Genomic DNA, 21,659 nt, shown 5'->3' with positions numbered 1-21,659 from the left:
TGCAATGTTGGTCCCCACCTGAAGCGTTTCCAAGTAACGGGAAATGTTTACAACTCTTAAAGCAGTAGTTCAAAAACTCAGAGGAGCCCTGAGTAGTGGCTGAGGGGGGGGGCAGCCTGAAGGTTAGTTTAAATGATACTCTGGAAGAATGCCTATTTTCTCTACTTAAAAACCAGTTTAAAGGTTTGTTAGGGTGAGAATAAAAATGAGCACTTATTCACTGCCCTATATAGCGGTTGGTTGTATGGTTGGTAAAGCTGGCCAAATGTTGGACCACAGAGGGGAGCTCAAACAAAAAGTCCTAAACGCACCAACGTAAGGTTTTTATTTAAGCATATTATAAAAAGAACATATCTTTCATAGGAGAAACATAAAAAAAGTCTCACCCAGCAGAAAACATTAAACACAGCTAAGCGTTTTCCATGTGCAGCTTGTAGGAAAATAACGTTATTTCCAATTATCATGCAGTAAGGAAGAACCAGTAAGGAAGAGTCGGATCAACCACTCAGTCATAAGCTGCTTAATGGAAAAACAAACATTCTCATATGTTTCCTGTCAGGGAAGTCACTTGCTTAGTTTAGCTGCATCATCGCTAAAGTATAAACTGGCTGCGATCCAAGTCGTTGTTTTTAGCTTACTACCATAGTGAGATGACCTACACCTAAATACAATTAGAAAGCACATAGCATTTCCATTTTAGGAGCAGATGCCTGCTCTTTGTTTAACCATGGGATGATATCATTTTGTACTGTACTGCTTTACAGCTTTATTGTGGCTTGGATCTCTGCAATAAATAACAGATTTGCAAGCAATAGGGGATGGGAATGAAGTTCAACAAAGAAAAACAGTGGAATAAGGTTCAGACAATGGAGGAAGTATTGTATAGTATTTGTAAATATTGTAGCCATATTATAAGCTTGGAAAATGTGTTCAAATATGAAGCACAACTAGTCTGTCTCTGGTACTTCGGAATAAATGGAATTCTTACTTGAATACAGGTGTTATCTATAATCTATCTACAATTGTACATAAGAAGAAAAAACATTCAGGCACATTGTCTACAACACCCCTATTCAAACATATTTATGGCAACTTTAGGGTGATCCATTTGTCAAGCCCATATTTCTGGTCAATCCAGTTTTATCACTTGTTGAATCACAGAAGTATTTTAGTGTCTCAGTAATCCAGCTTTATATTTATAATTATTGCTCTCCATTTTTTCTCCATTTCTCTCCTTCCTTCATTATCTCTTCCTTAGTTTTATTGCTGCCTTCTCCCTACAACTGCGTGGGTTAAGTTGATAGTTAAATGCCATCCCCGTTGGTCATGCTTTTCCTCGCCGGTATCTCATAAACATTATTTATATCCTTAAACTAAACAGTCAATAGAACACATAAACTCATGAAATAAGAAATATAACTTTGCTTCAGTTCTTTAAACTACTGGGTCTCCATAACCATATATACTCTTACATATTACACAATCCATTATACCAGAAATTCAGTGGAGTGAGATTAATCAGAGCTGTCCATGCTGAAGGTTATAACATGAATGGCAATAAGATGAAGGGCGCTGCCTGGAGAGTGTTGCATTGCTTAGTCTGTGTGGGCCATGCTAGAAATTTATTTCACTCTTATATGCTACTACATGGTCATTTACTTTGGGTATATCAAAAAGTTTTATAAAATATATATATATATATATATATCCAGGGAAATGGTGCACTCCGTAGACAAAATTAATACCTGGGTGCCAGCATGAGAAATGTGCAGTGAACAAGGATTGCGGCACTCACAGGATTTTAGTGAAAAAACAAAAAAGTTTTATTAAGCTTCAACGTTTTGATTCCCCACAGGGATCTTGTTTGTTTTTGCTCCGGACGAAGATCCCTGTGGGTAATCGAAACGTTGAGGCTTAATAAAACTTTTTTATTTTTTCACTAAAACCCTGTGAGCGCCGCAATCCTTGTTCACTATATATATATAATGCCTTATAAATGGGCAAAATAAAATATGATGCTTCATGATTCAGTGTTCATTTGTGTCAGGCTGCAGATAGCAATATCATATAAACATTTTGACACCAATTCTTGCAGTTAATAAATTGATATATAAGGGGGTCATTCATGACCTCAAGTGCAGCTGTATTACATCAAAATGTGATTTAACTTAGGTCAAAATGTGATCTTGTTGCACTCAGCACCCCTCAGTCCTTCCTGCCTTCTATTTTGAATTGAGTGCAGTTGCACCTATTGATGCAGAGGAACCCTGGAGCTTCTACCACCTCTAGACCAGGCTGTAGCTCCATGGTTCCCTCAGCACCCTGCATCAATAGACACAGTGTACTTGTTTTTAAAGGATTGGGCACACGTGTTATTCTCGCACCATGTACCAGAAATGACACCAACTGATCTTTCAATGCCAGTGGCATAACTATAAAGGGAGCAGACACGTGGCTGCGTGGGGTCCCTGGACCACTGGGTCCACTCCCTCTATAGTGAGCAGGGATTGCCATGTACTGGGGCCCCACCGCGCAAAAAATCTTCATAGGGGCCCAGTGCATGGCAATCCCTTCTCACCCCCTACTTTGCAGACCAGTTTTCAGTGCTATTGCATCTGATTTACAGCGAAGTGTCAGCACAATTGCATTCATTTTAATGCACTGGCTCCCTCCCCCTGACAAGTGCAGCACACTGGAATCCTGAGGATATATTTTTATTTTATTTTTGTATTATGGGTATTATGGATTCTGATTGAAATTACAGTTTACACTTGTGGGGTTGTTCACCTTCCAAACACTTTTTTCAATTCAGTTGTTTTTAGATTGTTCCCCAGAAATAAAGACTTTTTTCAATTACTTTCCATTATTTATTTTTAACTGTTTTTCCAAAATCTAAGTTTAAAGTTGAATGTTCGTGTTTGAGTCTGACAGCTCAGTAATTCAGGTGCAGACTCTAAACTTTTTAGTTGATCCATTTCTCAGCAGCCTCTCTGGAGTATTAGCAACTATTGTATCAATTCTAACAGCTGCCTGTAATGAAACCCAGAGATTCTGCTCAGCAGGGACAAAGATAACAAATGTATCAACTAAATGTATCAATTTAGAACAGGTTACAGGATCAGCGACCCCACCCCCTCCCAGGGCTGCCTCAGAAGGTGAAAAATGACACTTTACACTTCAATAGTCATTGGAAAAAGTCATTATTTGTGGTGATCTATCAGAAAATAACTAGTTGTAAGAAGGTGAACCACCCCTTTAATGACCCCCATAATCAGGGAAAGGGTCTCAATTGAAACAGTTTTATAAATATCTATGAGTTACATTTTTGTTCTTGTTTCTACCTGATCATGTAAAATGACTATAAAATACACAGGGGGGTTATTTACTAAACCATGGTTTTCTGTGGTCATGTTTTTTTGGGCACAAACTCAATTTTTTTGTGAAAAAAAACATACATTTTTTTATACCCCGAAACAAAAAATCAGAAAGCTAAATCCGCCATCTCAAACCTGTCGAGGTCATGTAGAAGTCAATGGGAGATATCCCTTTTACATTTTGAACATATGTGGTCTGTGCTGGGTTTTGTCCGATAATCAGAAAAATTCAAGGTTTTTAGACGATAACCTGAAAAAATCAGGCGATTCGGGCATAAATGCAGAGTTTTTGCTCGATTTTATCGTGTTTTTTCCCTACCCAACTTTTTTGAGTTATTTTATTGATAAATAAGATAAAATCAGGGATGGGAGTGTGGTCGAGCTTGGTTTATATGAGATAAATATTAAATAAACCCCATGGTGTCATGCTGGTTAGCAATCCGTTTACATGTATCCTGCATAAAGAGTTTAGATTATTATTTGCATTATTATTCTTAATATATTCTTATATAGAACCAATATATTAAACAGCACTATACGTAGCTTTTTCATTGGTATGCAACCTATTATCTAGAATGCTCGGGACCTGGGGCTTTCCGGATAATGGATCTTTCCGTAATTTGGATTCCCACACCTTAAGTCTACTAGAAAAACATGTAAACATTAACTAAACCCAATAGGATGGTTTTGCTTCCAGTAAGGATTCATTATATCTTAGTTGGGATCAAGTACAAGCTACTGTTTTATTATTACAGAGAAAAAGGAAATCATTTTTAAAAATTTGGATTATTTAATTATAATGGAGTTTAAGGGACAGCCTTTCCGTAATTCAGAATAATTCTGCATGAAGGGTTTACGGATAACATATCCCATTATTATATATATTATACCTGGTGAGAATTTAAGACTTTTGCTGCTGCAATACAAGTTGCTGCCCTATGACATGTTATATTGCTATAAATCTAATCTTGCTACAGAACACAGAAGTCAGTTTTCCTGAGCAACACTCGTGGCAACACAGTGGGGCTCATTTATCAACACTGGGCAAATTTGCCCATGGGCAGTTACCTATAGCAACCAATCAGTGATTAGCTTTTTGAAGCCTGCTGCAAGTAGAACAATAAATGCAGCAATTTGATTGGTTGCCATGGGTTACTGCCCATGGGCAAATTAGCCCAGTGTTGATAAATGAGCCCGAGTGTGTCATAGGGCAGCGTGTATACATTGACAAGAATAGCAGCTGCCAGTGGGGAAGGACATTTGTGATCAATACAGTTTACTCAGTGACAATGTTATCACTTAGATATCACCCTTTAATAAATAGATGCTTACTGCAGGCGAGATTTCTGCTTTAAAGCGGAATAGGCAGGAACCATACACACCCCATACTGATTTTGTTTGGAGTGGTTTGGATGATTTCACAAATGTAACACACTGCTGACAAGAAATAAAAAAATTTCCCCAAGCGTACCAAAGATGACTTCATGGTTATAATTGCTTACAGAGACAGAATTCATTCTCAGATGTCTGTCTTCATGCAGCTGAATTATTTACAATATTTCTCGGAATACCTTTGAACAACCAGTGATTTACAGTTGGCGAGCAATACTTTTATTCTTCTCCCATAATAATACTTAAAATGGCTGTTATTTTATATTAACATGTTTATCTTGATCTCCTTCCAAAGTGTGCGTTAATCTCGAACAATAAAAGTTTATAGCACAGCACATTTCCTGGTTGTCCATGTTAAAGAATATAAAGGTCAGCCCCGGTAGAAGTGATGAAATGGATCGCTAGGGACACCTTCTCATTGCTGCAAAACACGTGTGATATTTTCCCTCTTCAACATCTGTTAAGGGAATGTTGATCAACCACGGTCCAGTTGATGGCACCAAGAGGGGGAATACATGTTCAGGTTTTCATCACATCATACATAAGTCATCCCATTGGGATAATCATACAAACTATAGGAATGGGAATATATCTAACATATTTGGCACATATGGGGAAAATTTAAAACAGGGATTTTTATTACCCCCACACACCAAGCATTTTATGCATCATATAATAAGCAAATGTTTGCCTCATTAAAAAGCTAATTTAAATGCCATCCTCACTCAATGTTTCCTTTTATCAGTATGTGTAACTTTATTCCCAATAATATGCATTGAACAGAATGACGGAAGGAAGTGCTGTGTTATTGCTCAACTGAATATCCATAATGTGTCCTGCCTACTATTGTCTGGAGAAAGTCAAACCTATAACCGCTAAAAGTGTGAGGATTTGGAAAACTAGTGTATAGTACTGGAGTATTATTGGCCATACTTCTATTTGTGAAGATAGAAAATGGATTATGACATATGGAAACTGATTTCTATGGCAGAATATAAACACTACATAATTTAGAGGTATGTTCCCAGACTAGTGCTTGGGAGTATTCGTATTATTTACTAAGGATCAGTAGTAGTAGGTTTTAAGTGTGAATAGTGGGCCAGAGCTGTTATGCTGAATGTTTATACAGAACTTCTTGGGGTATTGGACCGAGTGTTAGATTAACATACAGAACAGTACATAACAAGCACTATTGTAAAATATAAAGATATTAGAAGTCACAGAGGAGCTCTATACACAAACCACAAGCCAATGGTCGGGTGCTTTATACTCTGTGAGGTCATGGAACTTCTTAAAGAGAAGGAAAGCTACTGAACCAGTTTATTACCAATACCTAGATTAGCCACAATAGTGCAAGCTTTAACACTATATGTATTCTATAGAATGCTTTATTATACCTGAGTAAACAGCTCCAGAGGCTTTCTGTGTTTGTTTAGGATAGCAGCTGCCATATTAGCTTGGTGTGACTTCACTTAGTCTCTCTGCTCACTCATAGCTCTGCGCTCAGATTACAGCAGGTATGGGAGGAGAAAGGGGGGAAAAGGGAGGGGGAGAGGGAGAGAGGAGCAAACTGAGCATGCTCAAGCACTAGCCCTGGAGATTAAGATGAAAACAGGAATTCTGATACAGAAGGCCATGTGTACACAATAGAAGGAAAGAAATGCTGTGCTTCTTTTGACAGAGGACTCAAAGCAGCATTACTTTGAGGGTTTACTGATGTATTTACATAGACCTTTCTGCTAAAGTTTACTTAATTTTAGCCTTTACTTCTCCTTTAAAATACAAAAATTCAGTAAGGTTCATTACAAATGCAAGCCACAATTCATTAAGGTACCTACATACACGCTCCTGCAAAATGCATCCATTCTGCCTATTCTGAAGAGTGGTGTTCAACTGCAACTATTGACGCTGAGGAATCTCAAAACTACCCCCACTATGAACTCGGTGGCTCAGACAGCTGATATAATGTATAATTATTAGGTGATCTAAGACAAGCAGCTGATTCACAGACCTGACTTTGCTGGGGAACTAAGACTTTCGCAACATTGTTTAAAAAGTAACAACCAGGAGTTAAGCAAATGCTGCTTTCAATAGCAATTATTTTTACAAATAACTTTAATTTTTAACATTTTTAATAAATGCATATTGGAAATTTGCTTAGAATTATGTTTTGAATTATGTTTTCTTTTATTAAGCAAATTTTTATTTTAGGGTTTACTTACCCTTTAACTATATATATTTAGCACAATGCAAAGACTGGAAACAAAGCAACGGTGCAAGTGGTTGCTATGTACGTGACAGACAAGTGTACACAACAGACAGTTTTGGGGTGCTAAGTTTACTTGGATGCGGCAGATTCTGTTTATTGCAGGGGTGATAACAGCAGTTTAATCTCAATGTGAGTGCATTTTACAAACAGACAAACAAAAATAGAATTGTATGAGTCATACACAATTTTTTCTTTAGATTAATATTCTCAGGAGAGGGTCACTTGTGAGTCAGAGAAATACCATTGTGTAAGAGCAACATATTTTTGGCTGTTTATGTGCAAGACCATTCCCCTGATAATGCTAAGCCGAATATAAGTCCATGAGAATGACCTTGTCAAGCTTAAAAAATACCAACATTCTAAGCAGGAATAGTCAAAGTTATATAGGATCAGCAATGGGCCCTTGTTATATGCTGCCTATTATATGGGTAATACATAGTGGTAAATAAATGTTTCACATATCAAATAAAAGCTATAGATTACAATGTCCTGTAAATAATGTCCTATATGCAATTTTACTTCTACGTATTGGTTTTGGCTGTACCTTGGGCTTGATGAACTAAACTAGCATAAATCCATACCTGGTTTTTTTTTAGTATTTAAATGTTTTTTTTTAGTAGCTTTTAAGCATGGTGTCACAAATGTGAAAACCCCAGTTCCCATGCATTCAGGATTATAGTTCTCAAAACGTTTATGAAATACCCCAAATCAAACTATTTTTAAGAAAGCATTTTGGAAATCTGCCCTATTAGAAGGGACAAGGCCACAGTCACAGGGCCTTAATTTATATTCTATTGCTGCAAACCCAGACCCTTACAAAAACTGTAACTTTCTCTGAAATATATGGTTTTGCACCATGTGAAAATAAATACATATATTATAAGTGACTGTGGTGTTTGCTGTGTAATTGTAGGTGCAAACCCTTATTACAACCCCATATTTGGCTCTGTACAAGTAAAGTAGTATCATTTCATCAGCAAACAATTCTAGATCCTGAAGAGCAACCAATCAGAGGCCATCAGATCTCAATCCTATGCTGATAAATAATGTATATGTTTTATTTGAAAGACGTTTATTTATCAAAGGCTGAAAAAACTGCCCTACAAATTCTATACAAATGAATAGGGAGCAGGGACATTGCCCTTGATAAATATACACCCAAGTGAATATTCAGTTTGCCGCTGAAGGGGGCAGCAACATGCACAAGTAAAGAGTTTTTCAGAATATCAGAAAATGGTACATTCTTATATAGTTTTCCATTCTTTTAAAGGAAAAGCAAAGTTATTGGGCAACCTGAAGTGATTTTAATTGCTTTCCTCATAGCCTGGGCCAGCGCTCCCTCTTCTGTGTCCCAGTCATCCCCTGTACTCAATGGATCTCGGCGGATGAGCAGTACAAAAGTCAATGAAAAAAGCCCTGCACTGTGCAATTGCCCGGCCATGTAAAGGACCCCAGTCCATCTCTGGGTGGGTGCCTTATAGCTTGGCACCTCCAGTGACCTTTCCTTCTCTTTTAATGTACATTAATAAATGTGCAAATTTTAATTCAGAGAATATATTAAATAAACTGAGTTATTTGTGTGTTCAAACTGCAAGGCATGCATTTCAACATGGAAACACAGTGCTTTGGCTAATGTGTATATGTATTTAGCATAACTGTTATACCCAAAACATATGAAAGTACTAGAGAACCCTATGTTAAAAGCATGTTCCTCTCATGTTTGTTTGTTTTTTTAAATCCATGTCCATGTTTTGATATTAGGATGAACATGATTTAACTACAGGGCACTTTCCATATTCATAAAATCCTTTTATTGATATGTCATGAACTAGAAAATATCAGGAATGTGCAACACAAAACATTCCTTGCTCTGTTCATTTGACAGAACTGTAACGATTTACATCAGACTGTGTAGCTACTTACCTGTTTATGTGATGTCTGTGTATCTCACCCTCGGCTGAGCTTATTCACCTTCAGTAATCCTTCACACCAAACTACGCTTTCTCTTTCTCTGCCCTATTGCCGGGGGTACTAAAGCCACTCCTACCAATTGTAACACCCTCTTCTCCATAACAAAACTACTTTCATTCTCCTGCAATTATATGCATGGGTACTGGGAATGAGTAAAGGAATCCTCAGTAACTCAGCAAAGCTTTGATGTTTGTCAAAATGTAAATTATGATAGGGTGTGGGTATCTATAATACCTTTGGCATATTCATTTTGTCACGATAAAACATTCTGTGCTGGGGAGACCTGCCTGCTGCTATAATCATGCGATTGATTTGCAAGTTTAATAGATAACCAGTTAACCAACCCACTGCAGTGACCTCACTGTGCATACAATTCTGCCTTTGTCTTTGAATGTATAGATAGATTTTCTGTTCTGCCCACTCTGGCCAACTTTTTGCAGAGTCAGTATATACTCATCAGCGTCAGTATATACTCATCAGTCTCTATCAGCTGAAAAAATGCAATAAGAAACTGCACAATTTTAAAATAATAGTAACAAAACTGATTTCAAATGGATAAAACGGATAATCGGTATCAAATAATGGAGCCGCGCGTAGTGAATAAATAAGAATGTTGAGGGCAATAAGAGTATGAGCTATTATTTGGGGTGATTATCGTTACCCTGCAATACAATTTGACCTGTGGTAACCTTTACTCATGCTGTTATGTTTTTCATTGCGTGAGGGCAACACACCAGGCACTAAATATACTTGCTAATTATTAACTGTTAACTTGGCCAAACATAATCATGTTACTCTGATCTGTGATTTTTCAGCCTTATACTGATGATGATATGAGATCCCTTAGCTAAATAAGACTGTTCCCAATACACAATAACGGAGGTCCTAAACCAACCAGACTGGTCTGGGATCACATGCAATAGAGTAACTGGTTGAATTACATTTTGATCATTCACAATGATTTCTTTTGACCCCTTATTGTAACTTGGTACATATATTGGTCTAAGGCAACAACCTGGCAGACCAAATTTACCCATGAATTACATGCCCCATTTAGTAGGTGATATAAACATTACCACTATCTTGGCATAAGTAACTGTTTTATACTGGGCACAATGATAGATAATATGGATATGTGGGGTGCCAGCATGCCAACATCTACCAATATCTCTAGTATATGTGAATAGGGATGTAGCGAACGTCGGAAAAAAGTTCGCGAACTTGCGTCAAAAATGCGAACGGTTCGCGAACGTCGCGAACCCCATAGACTTCAATGGGAAGGCGAATTTTAAAAGCTAGAAAATACATTTCTGGCCAGAAAAATGATTTTAAAGTTGTTTAAAGGGTGCAACGACCTGGACAGTGGCATGCCAGAGGGGGATCAAGGGCAAAAATGTTTCTGAAAAATACATTGTTGACACAGCGCTGCGTTTTGTGCTGTAAAGGGCAGAAATCACACTACGTCACTCAGGTGATGTTTCTGGACACGGAATGTGAAAAAGCTCACACAGCTAGGTGGCACTTGGTTAAAGACTGGGCAAACAATGCCTGCAAAGGCAACGTATACAGTAGTGGATACGGAATATATTATTGCTGCTTGAAAAACGTCACTCAGGTGGTGTTTCTGGAGACGGTATTATTATTGATATTTAGACAGAATGTGAACAAGCTCACACAGCTAGATGGCCGTTGTTTGAAAATGAAGAACACACTGGGCAAACAAATTGAAACAATGCCTGCAAGGTCAACGTATACACTACTACAGCAGTGGATACGGAATATATTATTGCTGCTTGAAAAACGTCACTCAGGTGGTGTTTCTGGAGACGGTATTATTATTGATATTTAGACAGAATGTGAAAAAGCTCACACAGCTAGATGGCCGTTGTTTGAAGAACACACTGGGCAAATAATGCCTGCAAGTGCACTACTATTGGTGCACTACTATGAAGAACAGCAAACAGCACTGTACACGTTAAAGAACAGTAAGATAAGTAAAATAAAAAAAAAATTATATGTATATTAAAAAAAAAAAAAATTCTCGGGTTGGTGCTGCTGAACTACTAGGAGCAGCACAGTAGCACACCAGTCCCACTCCCCAACACTGCTAGACTAATAGCACTGGGCTCTTATAGTAGCAACTAGCAAAGTAAAAAAACAAAAAAGAAAATAAAAGCAGTCCTTACAAGGACTATTGGGTTATTACAGCAGTCAGCAGATGAGATCAGAAGAGATCAGTGCCCACAGCAGGCAGCTACATACAGAGCACTGCAGTAGAAGGTAGATTACTAGCCAGCAAAGCTACCTAACCTAAAATGTCCCTCAAATCCCTGCAGACTTCTGTCCCTCCAATACAGAGCAGTATCAAGTAGATTACTAGCCAGCAAACTTACTATCAACTGTCCCTCAAATCAGTGAAATCACTAACAGCTCTCTCCCTACACTAGCTCTTCCAAGCACACACAGGCAGAATGAAAAAACGCTGCAGGGCTTCAGTTTATATATGGAAGGGGAGTGGTCCAGGGGGTGTGGGGGTGGTCCAGGAGGGAGAGCTTCCTGATTGGCTGCCATGTATCTGCTGGTCTGGGGTGAGAGGGCAAAAAAAAGCGCCAGGTAAGGCGAACCCAAAATGGCGAACGTCGCGCGACGCTCGCGAACATTCGGCGAGCGCGAACACCCGATGTTCGCGCGAACAAGTTCGCCGGCGAACAGTCCGCGACATCCCTATATGTGAAATGATCTCCAATAGAAAAGTAGGTACAATTGCACATGGCTATTCTTATTGCATATTATTATTGGTTTGCATAGTACAGGCAGCATTTTTTTTTAGCAACAATGAGATTAAATCTACCGACAAAACAATAAAATACCCAAACCATTCCTCTTTTAGGGGCAGATTTATCAAGGGTCAAATTTCGAGGTGATGGGAGTTTCTTTAAACTACCATCAACTCGAAATTCGAATAAAAAAAAGAGCAACCGAAATGTATTAAAAAATGTAATTCGAGTGAATAGGCTGTATTCGATCGTTCAAATCAAATTCAGATTGTATTTGATCGAATTCAATTCAAAATATTTTAAAAAAAACTTAGATTTTTCAACGGTCCCCCATAGGCTAAAACAGCAATTCAGCAGGTTTTAGATGAGGAATAGTCGGTCAAATTTTTAAAGAGACAGTACATAATAAAATTCGATATTCGAATTTTCGTTTTTTTTTCTAATCGAATTTGGACTATTCCCTAGTCTAAGTACACTAAGGGGCAGGTTTATCAAGGGTCGAATTTCGAGGGTTAAAAAACCCTCGAATTCAACCCTCGAAGTAAAATCCTTCGAATTCGAATATTGAATTCGAAGGATTTTAGCGCAAATGCTTCGATCGAACGATCAAATAAAAATTGTTAGATTGAAGGATTTTAATCGATCGATCTAAGGATATTTATTGGACCAAAAAAACTTAGAAAAGTGCTGGGGAAGGTCCCCATAGGCTAACATTGCACCTCGGTAGGTTTAAAGTGGCGAAGTATGAAGTCAAAGTATTTTTTAAAAAGACAGTACTTCAATTATCGAACGATTTTAACTTCGAATCGTTTGAATCATTTGACCAATTTGATGGTCGAAGTACCCAAAAAAATACTTCGAAATTCGAATATTTTTCCATTCCAATTATTCACTAAATTTGCTTGAAATTCGAATTTAAAAATTTGATTTTTCAATTCGACCCTTGATAAATCTGCCCCTTAGTGTAATGTCAGCCATATGAAATCTACCGGTATATTCTTAATATTGTGTCGTTCCAGGTTACATACACATCTCAATGGAAATACAATATGGATAATTAGCTAATGTAATCACTGGAAGCTATACAACTAATTAACTGAGTTTATTACCTCAACTGTATTACCTCATCCATATAAACAAAGGTGTAATTGGGATTTAGGTTAAATTAGGTACTTATTACTTAGTGTGATTAGATTTATTGCAATACATGAATCCATATGCTGAAATCTATTTGATTATGGATAATTTAATAGGAAGAGTGTGCACAAAACCTGCCAGTTCTTTTCACTGACTGTCAGCAGCAGAAGGTTATGCTGGAAGTCACATAGCCAAATTGCATTTTATGAAGGTTTGATTACACCTTAATGATCTGGGGAAAGGAAATGCCTTCACTACTGGTTACTATTAAATACAGGCCCACAACAGATAGCAGATGGAAACTGCCTGTTGGGATCGCTATTTTATATTTAGAAATCATTAAATCCTGCACTTCGTTTGACCCCCTCCTCAGATAGGCAACTGTTTCTTCTATTACAGATAAAAAGCAGCTTCACAAACTAGGGCAAAGCATTTGCCCTTTAATAAAGTGCGTTCCCACTGTATGTCTGCCAGGGTCAGAAATGCTTGGATCATCTAATGTAGAGAATAGCATACAAAAAATGTTATAATGGAATCTGTTAAAGTTAAATGCAATATTTAACTTTCTCCATGTTGTTCAAAATATCACATGGCCAAACAAGTCTTATATTACTATAAGATTTATACATTGCTTCATTAAAGTAGATTAAAAGCTGAAGTGCAAATGAAGAGCAATATGTACTGGGTGGTGGGGGTGATTTCGGAGAACAATTTAGCGAAACTATGTGCATGTGATTATAACAATGCAGGTTACTGGCATGGGGTAAAGAGGAAGTTGTAAACTGTAGAATAAATGCCATGTAGAAAAGTGAAGTTTGGATAAGAAATATAACATCATGCCATTGTTGTCCACTTAATATTCCATGTACAGCACAATCCTTAGCTGACTCCCCTCATTCAGTAATCATTTAGAAATCAAGATCTTGTTACATAAAGATTTCTGGTTATAGAAAGTTACTATGGACATTGCGGGGTTATGTAATGATAAATCAATAAAAGGCGAAAGGTTTGCTAACAACCAATCAGCAGGTCGCATTTATTGGTCAGCTGCTTGAAAGCAAACATCTTATTGGTGGCTATGGGATTCTGCACCTGGGCAAACTTTTATGACATATATTATAATAAACTTTTATGACATATATGGATTTCAGATATTGGAAGTGATAACTGAAAAATGCACACACTGCTGGGCTGCGCACTACATGAAATTCAATGAAAGATAGGAAACCTAATCTAATTTAATTTCTGACACTTCCCCAAAGGTTGTTCATAATAACTTGCATATATCTGTTACTATTTATTTATTGCTGGGTATGGCTATAGAAGGCATTTTTGGGATGCAGCGCCATAGTGGTGAACCCTGCAGCTCTTTGATCTGTTGTGCCAGGTGCTGACATGTAACCATTAGTGTGGCAAATGAAACCAGATTCTACAGCTATGGCAAGATGATTCTTTGCAGCCATACTGTCAAGACCGCCGGGAGCGCGAGGAGTCGCGTCCGCTCCCGGCGGCGAAGATTCCAAGATGGCGGCGCCCAGGCAACCCACGTGGGTTCCGACGCCGGCGCCGTGACGTCAGCGCGGCGCGACGGTCGCAGGCGCGCTGACGCTGGCGCAAGGGCGCCAAATTCAAACATAAAAGGACGCCTGAGGCGCCAAGATGGCGCCCGAAAATAGGATTCTGTTCCCTGAGAGTTTCCTGGGTTCCCTTGCTGTTTTCCCTGCTTATATCTGCCTGATTCCTTGTTGTGACCCCTTGCCTGGACCTGGACTTCGCTGATTCTCTGCCTGCCATTGACCCCCTGCCTGGCCTTGGACTTTGTTTGTATTCTGCCTGTCTTTTGACCTGTGCCTGGACTTTGATTATTCTCTTGCCTTACCCCTGGATACCACGACCCTGATCCCTCCTGAGGGGCTTCCTCCTAGATCCGGACTACTCCCCAGAGGGGGCTCCCGGCTCCCTGACATTATTTTCGGGCCATGGATCCTTCTGAGGAAGCCACACCTCATATCGGACGAGCGCTCCGCGGACTGGCATCCCGCATGGAGGACTACGAAAACCAGCAGGTTCGCATTGGGCAAGCACTCGATGTCCTGCTAGCTCAAGTGCCTTCTACGCCCTCCGCTGCTCCACTTACTGGAGATCCCCCCATGGCGGCAGCCTCTACGAACGCAAGCTACCCGACAGGTGAGCCTCGCATTCCACCTCCCCCTCGCTTCAGTGGGGACCCACAAGCCTGCAGGGGATTTGCCACACAATGCCAAATTCAATTTGAGTTCCAACCCACACAGTTTCCAAGTGAGCGTTCCAAGGTGGGTTATGTGATGTCTCGATTGGAAGGCAAGCCACTGGAGTGGGCAACGTCTCTTTGGGAGAAGAATTCCCCGGTGACTTATGATGTTAAAGACTTTCTCCAAGCTTTTCGCACAGTCTTTGATGCTCCAGGTCGGGTTATGAACGCCCCTGCCCGTCTCTTGCAGCTCCGGCAGGGAAGCCGCAGTGTCAATGAGTACGCTATAGACTTCCGAACACTGATGGCGGAGACTTCCTGGTGTGATGACGCTTACAAGGCCGTATACTACCAAGGCCTATCCATCCGCATCAAAGATGATCTCGTCTCCAGAGAGACTCCTGACACCCTGGAAGGACTGATTGCTCTATCTATTAAGGTGGACATTCGTCTCAGAGAACACCAGGTGGAGAGAGAGCGCAGCAGACGATTTTCTCCCATGTTGGCCCCTCGCTTTCAAAGGCCGATTCTACAAGCACCCACTGTCCCTGTGACTCATGTGTCCACGTCTCCCCTGGAGGAACCTATGCAAGTAGGAAAGGCTCGCCTCTCCGAGCAGGAAAGACTCCGAAGACGTATGGCAGGTCTCTGTTTGTACTGTGGTGGGCATTCCCATTTTGCCAACGCCTGTCCTGCCAAAGCCAAGAGTTTTGTACCCCGAGGTATGTCTCAGGTTTCTCATGTAGGGGGCATCACTCGAAGGCCTCAGGAGAAGTATCAAGAAAATTCACGCAGACTTCTCCTTCCTTTGCAGATTCACCTGGCAAGTAAGTCTGTCTTCGAAAGGGCCTTCCTTGACTCCGGAGCAGATGGCAATTTCATGGACGCCTTCTTTGCCGAACGCATGAAGATTCCCCTGCTTCCATTGTCTTCACCCCTGCGAATTACCGCCATAGATGACAAACCCCTGGAGTTTGAATTCGTCACAATGTTCACGGCGGAACTATCTGTACAAGTTGGGGCGCTGCATCAAGAAAAACTTTCTTTCTTCATCATTCCCTGCCCTTCTACTCCAGTAATATTGGGTCTTCCGTGGTTACGTCTGCACAACCCCACCATAGACTGGTCCACTGGGCAGATCTCTCGTTGGAGTTTATTTTGCCTGCAACATTGCCTTCCGCCAAGACCCCTTGAGAAGGTGAATGTCTCCACTGCGGAACTAAAGACTTTGCCCTCCACTTACAAGGGATTTTCCGATGTGTTTTGTAAAAAGTCTGCAGAGTTCCTTCCCCCACATCGCTCCTACGACTGTCCGGTTGAACTCCTGCCAGGAGCTATGCCCCCCAGAGGGCGCACCTACCCTCTCTCTCCTGCAGAGACTACCGCTATGAAGGAGTACATCCAAGAAAATCTCCAGCGGGGGTTTATCCGCCCTTCTACCTCTCCTGCAGGGGCTGGGTTCTTCTTCGTGGAGAAGAAGGACGGAGGCCTTCGGCCTTGTATAGACTATCGGGGTCTGAATAAGATCACCGTGAAAAACAGATACCCTCTGCCCCTGATTGCCGAGCTCTTTGACCAGCTGAAAGGGGCAAAGATTTTCTCCAAGTTGGATCTCCGGGGGGCCTACAACCTCATTCGCATCCGGGAGGGTGACGAATGGAAGACGGCATTCAACACTCGGGATGGGCACTATGAATATCTCGTTATGCCCTTCGGCCTATGCAATGCCCCTGCCGTCTTCCAGGAGTTTGTTAATGATGTGTTCCGAGATCTCCTAGGAAGGTTCGTAGTCGTATACTTGGACGACATCCTGATCTTTTCCAAGGACCTTGAAAGTCATCGCTCCCAGGTGAAGGAGGTACTCTCTCATTTGAGGAAGAACTCTCTCTTCGCCAAGTTGGAGAAGTGTGTCTTCGAGGTATCCAAGATCCCCTTCCTAGGATACATTATCTCTCCAGAGGGATTTGAGATGGACCCCGTGAAAGTGTCGGCCATCCAGGAGTGGCCTCTCCCACTGAGTACCAAGGCAATCCAGAGATTCATCGGATTTGCCAATTATTATCGACAGTTCATCCGGGGGTTCTCTTCCCGTATTGCACCTATCCTGGCCCTCATCCGGAAAGGGGGTAAACCCAGCCTGTGGCCTCCATCTGCCATAGAAGCCTTTCAGTCCTTGAAAGAGGCCTTCACGTCCGCTCCTGTTCTCCGACATCCCAATCCTGCACTACCCTTCTGCATCGAAGTTGATGCTTCTGAAGTCGGAGCCGGAGCTATCCTGTCTCAGAGACACTCCACTGATGGAAAATTGCACCCCTGTGCGTTTTTCTCCAAGAAGTTCTCATCCGCAGAGCAGAACTATGATGTCGGAAATCGAGAACTCTTAGCGGTCAAGCTTGCCCTTGAAGAATGGCGTCACCTCCTGGAGGGCTCTGAAATTCCTGTCCAGATCACAAGAATCTGGAGTTTATACAGTCCCTCAAGAGGCTAAATCCCAGACAAGCCAGGTGGGCCCTTTTCTTTTCCTGATTTAACTTTGTTTTAACTTATCGCCCAGGTTCCAAGAATCTGAAGGCCGATGCCTTGTCTCGTAGCTTCACTCCGGTGGACCGTGACCCTGAGAGGCAGGAACCAATCATTCCACCAGTCAAGATCATTGCCTCTCTGTATCCCCAATTTGCCGACCAGATTCTGGCTGGGCAGTCTTCGGCTCCTCAAGATACTCCGATTGGCATGGCCTTCGTCCCTCCAGAACTTCGCCTGGCCATCCTGCAACAAACCCACTGCTCCAGGCAAGCTGGACATCCTGGTCCGGCCAAGACCCTTGAACTCTTGAGGCGCCTAGTCTGGTGGCCTGATATCCGCAAGGATGTAAAGGACTTTGTGGCTGCTTGTAATGTCTGTGCCACTTCTAAGCCTAGCCATTCCCGCCCCAGCGGGTTGTTACAGCCTTTGCCGGTTCCCTCTCGTCCGTGGACGCACCTCTCTATGGACTTTATTGTCGAACTTCCTCCCTCCGGTGGGAATACTGTGATCTGGGTTGTCATTGACCGCTTCAGCAAAATGGCCCATTTCATCCCTTTGAAGAAGTTACCCTCTGCGGTGGAATTATCCCAACTCTTTATTAAGTACATCTTCCGCCTGCATGGTTTCCCGGTGGAGATCGTCTCCGACAGAGGCACCCAGTTTACCGCCAAGTTCTGGCGTTCTCTATGTAAAGACTTGGGAATAACACTTAAATTTTCGTCTGCCTACCACCCGCAGACGAATGGGGCAGCTGAACGTGTGAACCAAGCCTTAGAACAGTTCCTGAGGAACCACGTGTCTCTTTGCCAGGACGATTGGTCTGACCTCCTCCCGTGGGCGGAGTTTGCTCATAATAATGCATGTCATTCCTCCACAGGAAGGTCTCCATTTATGGTGGTGTATGGACAGCACCCTCAAGCCTTTCCTCAGGACTTCGTGTTGTCGGACGTCCCGGCTGCAGATGATCTGGCAGCCCATATGCTTGCTATTTGGGCTGCAACCAAGTCTAATCTGGAGAAGTGTGCTCTAGTCCACAAGACTTTCGCGGATCGCCGTAGAAGGCCCTCTCCTCCCTACAAGGTGGGTGATAGTGTCTGGCTCTCTTCCAGGAATATTCGCTTGAAGGTGCCATCTCCCAAGTTGGGTCCGAAGTTCCTGGGTCCGTTCCCCATCTTGGAGATAATTAACCCTGTAGCCATCAGACTTCAACTCCCACCAGAGATGAGAATCCCCAACGTGTTCCACGTCTCCCTGGTGAAGCCCACCATCTCTAACCGTTTCTCTGATGTCCAATCTCCTCCTCCTGCCGTCTCTGTGGAGGGTCAACAAGAATTCGAGGTGGAGAGAATCCTTGATTCCAGAATCTCCAGAGGGTCCCTTCAGTACCTCATCCATTGGAAGGGCTTTGGCCCCGAAGAATGCTCTTGGGAGGGACACCGTGATGTGCATGCTCCTCGTTTGGTAAGAGACTTCCACTCCAAGTTTCCCCAGAAACCAAGTCCCGGTGGTCCTGAGGCCCCCCGTGAGGGGGGGGGGTACTGTCAAGACCGCCGGGAGCGCGAGGAGTCGCGTCCGCTCCCGGCGGCGAAGATTCCAAGATGGCGGCGCCCAGGCAACCCACGTGGGTTCCGACGCCGGCGCCGTGACGTCAGCGCGGCGCGACGGTCGCAGGCGCGCTGACGCTGGCGCAAGGGCGCCAAATTCAAACATAAAAGGACGCCTGAGGCGCCAAGATGGCGCCCGAAAATAGGATTCTGTTCCCTGAGAGTTTCCTGGGTTCCCTTGCTGTTTTCCCTGCTTATATCTGCCTGATTCCTTGTTGTGACCCCTTGCCTGGACCTGGACTTCGCTGATTCTCTGCCTGCCATTGACCCCCTGCCTGGCCTTGGACTTTGTTTGTATTCTGCCTGTCTTTTGACCTGTGCCTGGACTTTGATTATTCTCTTGCCTTACCCCTGGATACCACGACCCTGATCCCTCCTGAGGGGCTTCCTCCTAGATCCGGACTACTCCCCAGAGGGGGCTCCCGGCTCCCTGACACATCTATATGTGAGCACTATGCAAGAGTCCAACCTCAACCAGAAGCCGTGGTTTACTAAAAAAAGAAAAATATTAAGGCCAATCGAAAAGGTGCTTAGCCAATCTTTAACCTACTAAAAGGTGAACCACCCTTTACGTTGACAGTTCACCCATTGGACACATTCTTTGTCCAATAATCATACAGAAAATGATCAATTTTTAAGAAATGATTGGCACATGTGGCCAGCTTTCTATATAGCAGGTTATATGGACAAACGTCTTTCATACCAAGAAACTGAACCCAGAACCTTCTGTTTGCTTGTGCTTTTTTAATACTAGCTCATAACTAATACTGAATGATTGAAGATTGATTTATGAATTCTAACTCCAGTGTTCCAGGACAATAACAATGGCCTAAGCAGGCACTGTGCGCTCATTTCCTTTACACTTGTTTCCTTCAATACTTAACAACACAGTCATTATTTTATGAGACTACTGAATCTTTTTTCATGGATTATATTTTCTAGTGACAGTATATTGCAGTATTATTATTCAAATGCATGTTTTTTGCGCATTGATTTTACTGCTTATATTTCGTCATCATCACTACTGCTGTTGTGTTCCTTTTTCCCGTATATAGCATAGTTTTGGGAATTATGGTTACCGTGAGAAATTAGAGGACCTGTATTAAACAAAATACAGGCAAAGAGGCACATAAAACACAGCAGCAAGTTTTAATCTTAACTGAATCTTCCAAATCATTTCAGAATGCAAGGCTTATGTTTTGGGTGAAACAGTAAAGAAAGGTAGGGACAATAAGGGGCAGATTTATTACGGTTCGAGTTGTTTTATCCACGAAAAATTTAAGTTTTTTAGTTGTATTTTTTTGGTCAGAACTCACATTTCAGGTAAAAAAACTAAAATAATTTTACCCTGGAAATAGCTATAGTTCGAAAATACACCATCTAAAACCCGTCCAGATCATGTAGGAGTCAATGGCAGAGGTTCCTAGAACCATTTGAGGTTGTTAATAGCCTCCATGATGTTCACGTTTTTTTCATAGGGTTTTGCCCCAAAACTGGAAAGATTTGAGCGATTCAAAAACTCAATTAATTTGAGTTTTCGGGTTGCGGGACTTGAACTCGCAGAATCAGGTTCTTGCCATTCAAGGTTTTTTCTTACCATTCGAGTTTCGAGTTCATTCGCGGTAAAAAAAACTCTAACACTCAACCTTTGATAAATAACCCCCTAAATGGACAATAGGTCCATAAAGGATTTCTGATTTATTATCTGATGTCCTGTGTGCAGTATACACTTCTGCAGGGATCACTGCTTGACAAAGTCACTTAATTTGTATAATACATCTCGTAATGCTAACTATAATACTGCACAATGTATACTTCTACTTAATCTAGTTAGTTTCACTGCACTTAGATTTAGAATGTGAACATGAGAATGACTTATAGGTGTTTGCCTTCTATTAAAGGAATCTGAATGCTGAGGATCAATTGCAAACTCACTGAACAGTTATGTACCATGTGGCCCCCCTACAAGTGACTGACTAGAGAGCTGAAAAGCTGTGATGTTGTGTCTGGCTATTATGTTTCACATCCAGTCACTCCAGCCTTTATACATTACATTTTTGTAACTAACTACATTAGAAACATGTTTTATTTTGCCCAGTCTATCTATTTACCCCGTTTTTATTTTCACACTGAACTGTTCATTTAAGAAATTCTGTCTGACTGTGGTTTTCATACAGTATATCATTATAGAATGATTGACGTGTTCATACTAATTGTACTGTTTGTTTTTGGCATATGTCATATGTCTTTAACATATTTAAATGCTGAGGTTAACAGTTGGATTGGTCTTGTTGTGGGAATGGTGGTTCACCTTGCAGTTAACTTTTAGCATGTTCTATTTTAGCAACTGTGCAATTGGCCTTCTTTATTTTTTTTATTGTT

The 21,659-nt window shown here is 41.4% G+C and overlaps 1 protein-coding gene across 4 annotated transcripts in view; it reads right to left on the bottom strand.

Annotated features, from left to right (window-relative positions):
- The window catches only part of filip1.L (filamin A interacting protein 1 L homeolog), an 89,416-nt gene that overhangs the window by 37,530 nt on the left and 30,227 nt on the right, over positions 1-21,659 (bottom strand). Inside the window, exon 1 of one of the 4 annotated variants that reach the window (XM_041563115.1) lies at positions 8,959-9,050. The exons of the other annotated variants lie outside the window; for them this stretch is intronic. The gene's annotated coding sequence lies outside the window, so the exon portion shown is untranslated. Of the gene's footprint in view, positions 1-8,958; positions 9,051-21,659 lie in introns of those variants that run through there. 4 annotated transcript variants of the gene reach the window in all.

This window comes from Xenopus laevis, chromosome 5L (genome assembly GCF_017654675.1).
Source record: "Xenopus laevis strain J_2021 chromosome 5L, Xenopus_laevis_v10.1, whole genome shotgun sequence".
Classification (NCBI taxonomy): domain Eukaryota; kingdom Metazoa; phylum Chordata; class Amphibia; order Anura; family Pipidae; genus Xenopus; species Xenopus laevis.
Note: the sequence above shows the minus strand (reverse complement) of the source record. Positions and strands in the feature narration are given on the sequence as shown.